The following is an 11,658-nucleotide window of genomic DNA, read 5'->3' as shown; positions in this document are numbered from 1 at the left end:
TTTGACCTTCCCTCAGATCTTCTGGGCTAGCCTTTCCTCGAGCCCTTACACCTCACAAAGGTAATATGGGACAACGTATAAGGGAAATCTTGTAAGCTGAATGTAATAATCTGGCTGCACTAAGATAAAGCAAGAAGGAGCATAGTCATAAAGTACAACATCCACCCCTACCAAACAGTCTCAAGGACCGAACATTTGATTTTATCCTGTGACCTTTACCTTCTACGGACTGTCCTCAAAACCGAAGTACTTCATTTTTGCCTCATCCTTAACCTTTCAACCAAGTTTGATCCAGTTCGGATCAGATTTGTTCAAGCTGACCTCACACCGTGAGATGGACATTTGACCTTTCCCTGTGAACCTGACCTCTGATTGTCTGTGCTGAAAATTGCATCCCCGAACCCTACCACTGTGCCTGGTCTAAATCGAATAAAAACTCTCTGTGCGAGTGCTAGTGTAATTACTGTACGTACTCTGATGAAAAGTTAAGGATTTTGACTTGGTGGCGTGGCACCTTGTCCCTCATGTCCCTGTTCCTCGGATGTTTATTTTATCCTTGCCACCATCAGACCAAATTATTCATTGCAGGAAAGATCTCCAGCACTGAAGGGGTTAACAAAGGCTGCATCCAATACTTTCCTTTCGAAAAGTCTCTGAAGGTAGCAAGATTACATTAAAATTACATCATGAGACTGCAGTGGTTAAGTTAAACATGGTGTTGTTGCTCTTGGTCTATATTTTATTTACATGTTTTTCCACGGATCTTATGCAAAGGGAGGTGTTGTCGTTGTTATTCCTGTTTTCCATTCACAAATCGAATGTTTCCTTTGGACCAGTTAAATATAGTTATTGTTATTGTTGCTGCTGTTGCTGCTGTTGATGATGATGATGATATTGTCCTTAAATCCATCGGAATTGACTTAAGTTATACAGAGTTGTTGTTTCTGTTATATACTGTCCTACAGCATAGGTGCTATCCGATGTGGTGTTTGGTTGTTGATGATGATGATGTTTGTGTCGTTGCGGCTGTTGTTGTCGGTGGTAGCGTTGTTGTTTTTGTTGTTGTTCTTTGGCTGCAGAGACTGGTGCATGGTTCCGCTTCTAAGACACAGCGGCCAGCAGCGGTGTTGAAGTATTTCCCGGACATGCAGTCGAAGTGAGAGGACTCGTCGAGATCACCACTCGTGCAGACATAGTACCGGTGACAGTCAAAGGGATCTGGGGCAAGTGTCGCGTCCATTTCACATCTGGGAACGCAGAGATCACTATCGCCACAGCACTTGGTCGGGTCCGTAACGCACTTTGTCCCGTCAAACACTGGATGCTCGTCCGGACAGAAATGTGGCGTGCTCACCTCTCCACAGACGTAGTACTCCCCGCAGACGTGATAAGCTCTGCAGTCACTCAGGTCAGCTATGAGGTCCAGCGGTGATTGGCACTGGAAATTACAGGATTGGCAGCTGTCATCACAAAGGGCATCAGCCTCAGCCACGCACTCCATCACACCTGAGTCAAACTTTAACCCCGGTGGACATTCGAGAGGAGCATCCAAGGGCAGCCCGTCACCACCACAAAGGTAGTACCGGGAGCAGTTCTTTGGGTCCGGAACTCTGTCATATGGGTCCTTCCCGCTGCAGTCTGGCTCACAAGTATTGGACAACACCCCAGCGGCACACACCACCTGGACAGCCAGACAGCCACACATCACATTAATTTTCTTCCTTTTGGCATAGCTAATTATTTTTCATATAACTAAACATCACATCAGTTATCAGTATTAAGAAACTTTTCATTCATTCATTCATTGCCAGACGCCATGTATCCCAGACGGGGTGGCCAAGGGCTTAGAGTTAATTGTTTTACAGGAAGGGGCACTAATCCTCCACCAACCCCACTTGAGGTAGGGATGCCAACAGCATCTGGTGTTCCCAGGCGGTCACCCATCCAAGTACTAACCAGACCCAACGTTGCTTAACTTCGCTGATCAAACGGGAAGCGGTGTACTGAACGTGGTATGGCCGTTGGCAGTCACTCTTATCAGACCAAAGCACAAACACACACACACACACACACACACACACTTCCATCCTCCCTCCCTCACCCCCAGATAGGAAGCTTACCGCTAGGAGCACAGCCACCACCAGACGTACACACATGCCTCTGCTCTGTCGGACACTGCCCCTTGCGCCACCTCCCCGCCTTTATATACCTCAGCAAGGGAGGGAGTAGCCAATTGTCTCACTCTAACTCCCCACCTCGTTCACCCCAGTCTGTTTGTATCTGAGGCTGAAATGGGGACCTGGATTGGGAATGTGACGGTTGTGTCTCATAGCCTGTGGAGGACTGGGACTCCGGAAGGATCTCTCCTTTTCCATAATGTAACTCGAGTAGCCTATAGGCTGTAAACCTAAATCTTCATCGGCCCTACATCCCAGTACTGCAGATTATGGTGTGTGTGTGTGTGTGTGTGTGTGTGTGTGTGTGTGTGTGTGTGTGTGTGTGTGTGTGTGACTTTTATAACACTTTTAGGTATTGCGATAATACCACATATTAACCTCTTGGCTTCGATGACTCATTAATCTACTTTATTCCTGCTGCCTCCAGTCAATTCTATTCAACTCATGGAAAATACTTCTCTTCCCGTAGGCCTTGCTTAAAGCTGTGTCTAATCCCTCCCTTTTGAAAGCTTTCTCCTTGGCAGTTCAAAATCGTCTGGAGGTCGCAAGAATTAAAACAAATAACACCTCATCGGTTTGAAGGGATTCATCTTTCGAAGCAGCCACAAACTCGTATCTTTCATGTATGCAGCTGGAGGAAGGGAGAAGGGCGGTGGTGCAGTGGTTAGCACATCTAGTTCACAACAGGGAAAGTACGAGTTCGATTCTGGGGCCGGTAAGACAAGTGACCACAGTTTGTTTTCACCTTGTCCGTGTTCACCCAGCACCGCAATCCGGGACCTCGAAGTAACATCGACTGTTAAGGGGTCACGCTGTATGGGAAGACTGGGACTTAGAAAAACTGATGTCTCTCTTCTTAACTCTGTGCAGTTGATAGGCAATTGTCGAAGTCTTCTTTTGATCATCTCTGGAACTCCGTCTGCCTTTCCCTCTGACTGTCACATTCATTCTTTTAATTCGTCGACTCCGACGATGCATTTCCTTTTATTTCACGCAATTTTATTTCTCTCTGGACAGAATATTGAAATATGAGATGTTAGATGTACACTTAAATTCGTTTGACCCTTCAGCACAAGAGGTCTCCCCAGAGCTGAACTGGCCAGCAATCAAGAAGTCGTGAGTTCGATATCCGCGCCGTCCTTCAGATGCTTGGGCAAGGTCTTCTATACCGCAGCCTTGTTCGTACCTAGAACTGAAACACGGACCTGGACTGTAAAGTTAACGGTTGCGACTGCGTGAGGACTGGTACCGGGTATTAGGGAAAAGAAGTCCTAATGAACTTGTGTAGTTGATAAGTATTAATGAAAACCATCTTCTGCGGTCTCGCTATATTGTCGCGATCCCAGCTAGTGGTTATTGATAAAATCTGCTTTCTGAAAGGACGCGAGTTTGGTCCCAGGCAGAAGCAAAGGGGATTTCCATTCCCCCCCCCCTATTTTTATGGTACATTACATTACCTAAACGCCCACAAAGTACATGTCATAAATACACGGCATTCAGTATTCAGTATGACAGTACGTCTTAGCATCGAGGTGGTGACATGTGAAAGTGTGTGATGTAAGAAGAGTATTGGGGCTTAGGGAAAGGACCGTCAAATTTATGCTCAGTCTCTCTCTCCCTCTCTCTCTCTCTCACACACACACACACACATACACGCACACACACACAGACACACACACACACACACACACAGACACACACACACACACACACACACACACACACACACACACACACACACACATATGCAATCACACACACACACACACACACACACACATACACACATATGCACTCTCACACACACACACACACACACACACACACACACACACACACACACACACACAAAGGCTTAGCAGTGATGAAGACTGAAGCAATTTCCATTCACCTCCTAATTCCTTCAATTCGAGGAGTAGATAATTATTTATTCTTGCTATCACTGCACGATTGTATTCAACTTAAAGGTGATCTGTAGCAGTGAAGAATGTTTTCCCCTCTCCATCGAAAAGTCTCCTCTAAGTTGTTTAAATCGCCCGGAGAAAGCAATAATAATATAAGGGAAAAAAAGTAACCGAAAACAAAGTAGAAAACACAGTGACATCTTGTAACACCTTGTTCTTGCTGACGCTGGAGGAGTTTGTTTAAATCCGGAGGAGACTTCCCGTCGCAAAGTGTTTATCCCTTCAAACCAATATCATAATCCCTGATTACGAAGCAAGAGTGGGCTTTGTGTGTGTGTGTGTGTGTGTGTGTGTGTGTGTGTGTGTGTGTGTGTGTGTGTGTGTGTGTGTGTGTGTGTGTGTGTGTGTGTGTGTGTGTGTGTGAACAAATTAACTAAAAAAATAATAATAGATTTAGACCAAACTTGGTTCATGGTTAAGGACTTTAACAGGAACCAACTTTTTTAAAAATAGAAATTGGTCAAAGTTCAGGAATACATGGCTAAATCAGCTTCAGCAATTTTTCTTCTATATAATATGCCAAACTTCGAGAGAGCGTTGAGGGTAAGGCAAAAACGAAGAGAATCAATTTGGAGAAGCATCAGACAAAGGTCAGTCTCAAAGGACAAGATCAGAGTTGGACCCGAGTGTGTTTGTGTGTAAAATTACTAAAATAATTTCAATATAACTGGGACAAAATCTGGTGGAAGGCCTGAAAGTCATCCAGAGGGCTGACTTTTTCTTTTTATTAACTGTTGGTAAAAGATCAAGTTTCATGACAAGGATAACTTAAACATTTTTTTTTATCCAAATTAAACCAGACTGGATTGAAGGGTTCAGGGTAAGGCAAGCATGAAGAAGTTGGACTTTGAGAACAACAGATCAAAGGTCACATATTAATATCACTTCAGAACATCCAGTCAGAGGTCAAAAACAGTGGGTAAGGTTAAATGCTAAGGTCACATGACAAAGTCCTTAAACTGTTTTGATATGATTCGGAACAAACGTGGTAGAATGAATGAGGGTAAGGCAAGGGCGAAAGGATTTGGTGTTGGGAAAAAGTTAATTAAAGGTCAAGGTCACAAGCCAAGGTCAAAGTTTGACCAGTGCATCTTTGTGTGAACAAAATAACTATGGCAGTTCTTGTCTATTTTGAATAAATATTGGTGGAAGTGTTGGGGGTCACCCAAAGGATTGATATATTGTTTTGGGAACAATATGTCAAACATCAAGGTATGATGGCAAGGTCAGTTTAAACTGTATTTTATTTAGACTAAACATGATGTTGATGGAAAGATTCAGGGTAAAACAAGGATAAATATTTCGAGATTTCGAGAACAATAAGTCGAAGCTCAAACCCAAAGGACAAAGTCAGATGTTCGGCTCATAGACCAGTTGGTGCGCGCGGGTGTTGCACTGAGTGTTCCATCTTGTATTCTTACCATCTGCATGCTGTTTAATTCAGGTCAGGAGAGATATCTTTAACTGGAGAGGTTAGATATGTAACATTTAATAACCCCTTTGGTGCCTTAAGTCTTCCCTAGCTATGCAGATTTTTCTGAAGGCGGAGAGAATTAAATGAATATACGTCATCAGGGCGACGTAGTTAAAAGAAACCAGTTGATAAGATGACTGGTTCAGTAACCTATCTGTCGAGGAGTAACATTCTGAACACTGTAAATATTAGCTATGGTTATATTTTAACTGGGTTAAATTTAGCCCTCCACCAGAGTAAAGCTTTTGCTCTGATGACACAATTTTTCAATACACTCAACCACCAGACGTATTTACTACAACAAAAAGGACCTCCATTAATATACTATAGTTAAGGTTACATCTAACCCTTTTCTCAAATAAGTCTCTCCTAAGCTAAATAAGATCATCTGTAGAAATCAATCGATCAATCAAGAAAGGGCAAACGCCGCAGGGCACACAGCCTCACCCACCATCTGACTCCACCTACGTGGGTCCCTTTGTGCAACTCTCCAGACAGAGACTCTTCCTCCTCTAATTATCTCCCGAAAGGAGTGATCGACCTACTCCGGCCATGAGTTACGTGGCCTTCCCCTTGGCCTCCTCCACACTGAGTTAACTCTTTCAGAGATCACCTTGTGAGCAGGATCAGCCTCAGGAAAACAGGCCACCTGCCCATATAGCTGGAGTTGGCACTGACGTATTATGTGGGTAATGGGTCTCGATTCAGTCTTACGGAGTAGTCGCTCGTTACGCACCCGGTTGTACCAGCGATATACAACGATCCCGCGAAGACACTTAGTAGCAAAGGAGTCAGTTTGCTCCTTCAAGTCACTGTTTGGTGTCCATGTCTCACAGCCATAAAGTAAGACTGGGAGCATCAGCGCCTTGAAGATGCGAACATTCGTCCTTCTACACAAATAATGCAAGAAGAAAATTAAAATGACATCCTCGGTGAAAGGGTTTATAAGACAGTTTCAACCCTCGTTACTGGTAGAAAATTAATTAATGATAAATACAAGTTTTGCCGCTAAAACATTAAACTTTGGGTTTGTGAACGTGTATATGTAATGATTCAACATTATAGCAACATTTCTGCGGCTTCCCAACTTGATAATCTATACATAACTTTGTTTAGTGGATATTTACATGCCCTGCAGGCGTATGTTTACGTAATGTCCAATGCACATAATCACCTGCTTTGTTACCTCCGCCAACGAAGTTAGATAAGGTTATGTATTCATCCATGTTTGTCCGTCTGTCTGTTTATCTAGACTATACAGTATCTCCAAAAGTTCTCAGTGAATGTCGATGAAATTTGTTGGAAGGGTGAGCCATGGCCCAAGAAAGAATTGATTAAATTTGGTGTAGGATCCGGACCCTATGTATTCCACACAATATCTCCACGGATCCGGATCCGGATTCTTTTTAATGGTAATGGCATTGGTGGAGGTATGCGCTCTCTGAATGCTCTCTAGCTTTATAATCTGCATTCAAATGGTGATGTCTATGTGTTCTTGTACACTTCCCAAAGGGAGATTATTTTGTTTTGTTTTGCTTTGTTTTTCTGTGTCGTCGTCATTCATACCAGCGCTTGTTCCTACGCCATAACGACTTAATTTCTGATTTGATTGGCCTTGAAATTTACTATGCATGTGCGGGTCCTTTCAGACATCTGAATTACACCCAGGAAGAAAAGCACAAGCCTTGTTCCATCCTTCCCTTATGACAGGTTACTGTCCTGGATCACTCATTGATTATTATTATTATTTTAATTATTATTATTATTCCTGTTACTGGTATTGTTATAATTAATATCTTCATTATTACTAAAACCTGAAACATACCTATGGGAATTATTATTACTATTATTATTATTATTATTATTATTATTATTTTATTATTATTATTATTTTATTATTATTATTTTATTATTATTATTATTATCATTATTATATTATTGTTGTTTTTATTTACTTTAAAAATGCGATATTCCAAAGGCCATTTGACCTAGATCCGTAAAACTTGGTCTTCATAGTCAAGCAGCTGTTTGCTTCTTTTGGTCATATATGGTGGCCGTCCATCAAACGGATCTCCGGATATTATCTGGATCACAAAAAAGTGAGTCAGCCACGCTACCTCAAGAACCGCCTTAGCTAGGAAGCTTATTCTTGCTACAAAATAGCCTTGAGGCAGACGCAGGCCGGAAGGGAGTATTGTTGCACTCGGTTGATTTTTCTATGGGATTGCCTTGGGTAAAAAATTGGGCTTTTCCAGATATTCCAGATGTCACCTAAATTTCCATGAAGGATTATAGTTAAAGTCATCAAACTTGGTGGGCTTATAGAATACGATGACCTAAGGTGACATGCACAAGACCAGTGGCCATGACATCGCCTGGGGTCAAAAATGGGACTTTTTCCTGATATTCTGGATGTCACCTAATTTTCCTTGAAGAATTTAAGCTAGCGCCATCAAACTTTGTGGACTTATACACTGTGATAACTTAATGTGCGTCCACACTTGCGGCATTTGGTCTTCAGACAAGTTGAAAACACTGCCCTAAACACCACAGTCGCCATTTGGATCTACAACAATGTAAGCAACAGTGTGTGTAAAAATACTGGCAATATGTTGGCACCAAGAGACGACTTAGTGAGGCCGTCCACGCTTGGTCTCTGTAGAAGTGAAGGTCATGTCGGCGTGCGAGGACGCCTTGGCGGCAGCTGCAGCGGTTGTTGTTTTGTGTGGGCATCGGAGGAGACGCCGACGTAGTGTCTGGGCGAGACCGTCCTTAATACATAACAGGACCAGTGCGGGATAGCTGGGTCTCGTGCACAGTTTAACAGAGGATGATGCCTGTCTTTTGCCACCTACAGTATAAGAAGGAGTATTTCATAATTTCATTCGGATAGCCAGATCTGATTTCGGGCATTTGTTGCGCATGATTGACATCCATATAAGTAAACATGACACAAACTTTAGGCAGCCAATATCGGCAACAGACCGCCTTGCTGTGACATTTCGGTTTCTGGCGTCAGGTGACTCCTACAGCCCCTCGGCTGCACGTTCAAGATGTCCAAGCAAGCAGTCAGTCCGATAGTGCCAGAGGTATGTGATGCACTGATCACAGCTCTCAGTGGGTACATTAAGGTAAGAGAACTTCATATAATAATGCAGTATACTGAAATGGAATTATGATCAAATTGATAATAAACCATGTACCTTGAATACTCTTTAATAATTATACTAATGCCAGAGACCCCCAACACCACATGCTGTTGAAAGCAAACCACTGGCTCCTCTACGCCTCATTAGCTCCATTGCCAGATTTTCTCTCTTTTGTTTTCTTCAGTTCTCTTGTGAAATGAGTAATTTATTCATGTTTTTTTTTTTTTCTCCACCTTTCTCCACCTTTAGAATTTGTGCAATCTCACGCCATGCATCTGCCCTCATAAATCTGTGCTTGTAATGTACATGGATGGGATCCCAGAGTAAAGTGTGTCCGCGGGAACTGTCTATTAATTGTACCGTCTGCTCTCTGGTCCACTCCATTGTTTGCTCCGTAGTCCAACCTGAGTACCTGGCGCCGCCGCTGTTGGTGTGTGTATGTGTGTGTGTCTGCCCAGATATCTCCCCCAACCACATTGACTCGTCCGCACCAGCGTTACCAACATATCACCTTCAGATTAGTACCAACATGTCTGCAACACTGTATCACTAACAGCTTAACAGGCTGTTGCCTACAATATTATATTTTGTGTTTTCGACATGTTTTGTCGCCAGTGTGAACGCATCTTTAAGGTGAGATGCACAGCATCAGTGGCCTTGACCCCAAAGTCCCTATATAGTTTGACTTCTAGTATGCAATGGCTGTGGAAAGTTTTTCTTCATCAAAATTGTCCTTGGACAATTTTACTGTGTTCTAATTTTAAAACTGTGATATTTCAAAGGCTATTTGTCCTAGAGCCTTGAAACTTAAACTTCGTCGGACATGTCCGCTTCTCTTGGCTAAATATGGTGGCAATCCGTCAGTCGGATCGCCACATATTATCCAGAACAAAGAATAGTTTGACTTTAGAACCTGTTAGGTTGTATAAACATCTTTTATGTAATCAAAGTTTATTTATATCAAACAAAGCTGTTCTTCTGTAGTAGCATAATCACATAAATTGTTTCCTAACTCCCTTTAGTCTGGTAACGCACTTTTCACTTATTTCTTGCTATATCCAGATTTTTATTCACTTACAGAGAGACTTCTAAAACTGAAGATGTTATAATTAGATTTCATTTACCCTTTCCCTACACAAAGCCTCCCCAAAACTGAATACATTTATCAGGAGGTGGCAGGACTAAACCAAATAAAGCATGACATCCAGTGGCACAGAACAGTGATGATGAAATAATTATCTGTAAAGTATCGCAAGTACACAGGCTATGGTACACATCAGGGATTATGAAATATTTTGTTAACATATTTTATACCGGAAATCTGGATAAATTGTTGTGCTATACTGCAAACAGATTAACATGGTTCACTATGATGATGCATTAGTTATATTCATCGTGGCTGTCTCCTGGCTATTTTATTCAACTTGGTTTCGTGGTAGGTGGTGGCGACCATCATCCACCCACTTGATGTATTGCTGCCTACTTCTTCTTTAGCTTTTATCGTTCTTTTTCTGTGCCTACCATACTCCCTTCCTCTTTCTCACATCTTTCCTGTTACTTCTTATTGCTTTTTTCTCCTTTACAGGTGGCTTTACATTGAGTGGCAAGTTCAATTGCTTCCTGTAAGCCAAGAAACCAAATACAACTCTGGGTGGTAACCATATAACCAAATCATACGTGCTCTCTACGTGTCAGCAAGTGGGTTGGTGGAGGGTTATTGCCCCTTCCTGTAAAACAAATAACTCAGAGTCAAATGGCTACCCCTTACAGGATTATGGCGTCTGAGAATAGATAGATATATTGGAAATGAACTTCATTTATGATGGGATTACTCAACTCTGCATCTCTCTACGGTTCGAAAAGTCTTCCAAAAGTGAAGAAAATCGTCTGGATATGGCCAGAAAAAAAATAAAAGTTACCTCATACGAGTGGGGAGATAAATAGCTAGTAAATCTTGGCCTTATAGGGTGAGAAATTTAAGCCATGCTAGATGAACTCTGGCTTTGGGCAGCTGGTAACAAAAGCAGTCTACACTTATAACTTGAATGCTCCACAATGATATGTCTTGCAAGGAGAAAATAGGTTAGGTCAGGTCACGCCAGGCCAGGTCAGGTCAATTGTTGACGAAGTTGAGAGAAAATGACAAGTGCAGCAGAATCAAAGAAGCCTATACTCAACGAAATTTAAGCTCTTCAGTGCGATGACGTAAAACAATTTTTTTTTTTTTTTGTAAGACTATATTATCAGATATAAGGCACCAGCTCTTGTTCTGAAAGGGATATGAATGTTATCCACTGACTCCTTCAATAAATTAAGCATTTTTATTCTACCCTTGCTTCATTACGCAGATATTATTTTTCAGATAAAGAGACCTGTCATTCTTAAGGAGTTACCGGCTTAGAAATTAACTACAAGGTCAGTTGGGAGAGGAAGGAGGTCAGGTATACAGATGTTAAAAAGCATTCTCTATATTTAAACTTTTAAAAAATGAGCTGTGGCACTGACTTGAATACTGAGCAATGTGTGAGTGATCATGAAGGGGCCACAAACACAGCCACTCGTCTTCTTTGTATCATGGGAATGGGCTGTAATATAGTTAACAATAAAGGAGGAGGGATGCAGAAAGAATAAACTGGGTCCGGATTAAAGACAATGTCTCGGGTACACTGACTCAGGGCACCTAATAAGCCACTGCCGGTGCACTGGTAGTAGTAAGACTGACAGGTGTGGCACAAGCAGTAGAAATCTTCAGCAGGACAGGAAAAAGACATGACACGGTCACCCGTAGTTTTCTCAACAGCTATCGTAGTTGTCTTCCCACCACCAGCATTTGTAGAACTGCATATTGTGGTGGTACTGAACCCTGCTGGGGTTTAACCTCTTCTACCAGGTGT

The 11,658-nt window shown here is 42.3% G+C and overlaps 1 non-coding gene across 1 annotated transcript; it reads right to left on the bottom strand.

The window, feature by feature from the left end:
* Positions 1 to 1,907: 1,907 nt before the first annotated feature.
* LOC145402495 (5S ribosomal RNA) lies at positions 1,908 to 2,026 on the bottom strand. Its single transcript, XR_013897790.1, has one exon. It is a non-coding gene; the product is annotated as a 5S ribosomal RNA (ribosomal RNA).
* Positions 2,027 to 11,658: the final 9,632 nt, after the last annotated feature.

The sequence above is a fragment of the Coenobita brevimanus genome, chromosome 57, assembly GCF_032717465.1.
Source record: "Coenobita brevimanus isolate Jiangsu-jjx chromosome 57, ASM3271746v2, whole genome shotgun sequence".
NCBI lineage: Eukaryota > Metazoa > Arthropoda > Malacostraca > Decapoda > Coenobitidae > Coenobita > Coenobita brevimanus.
This window is presented reverse-complemented; position numbering and strand designations above follow the sequence as displayed.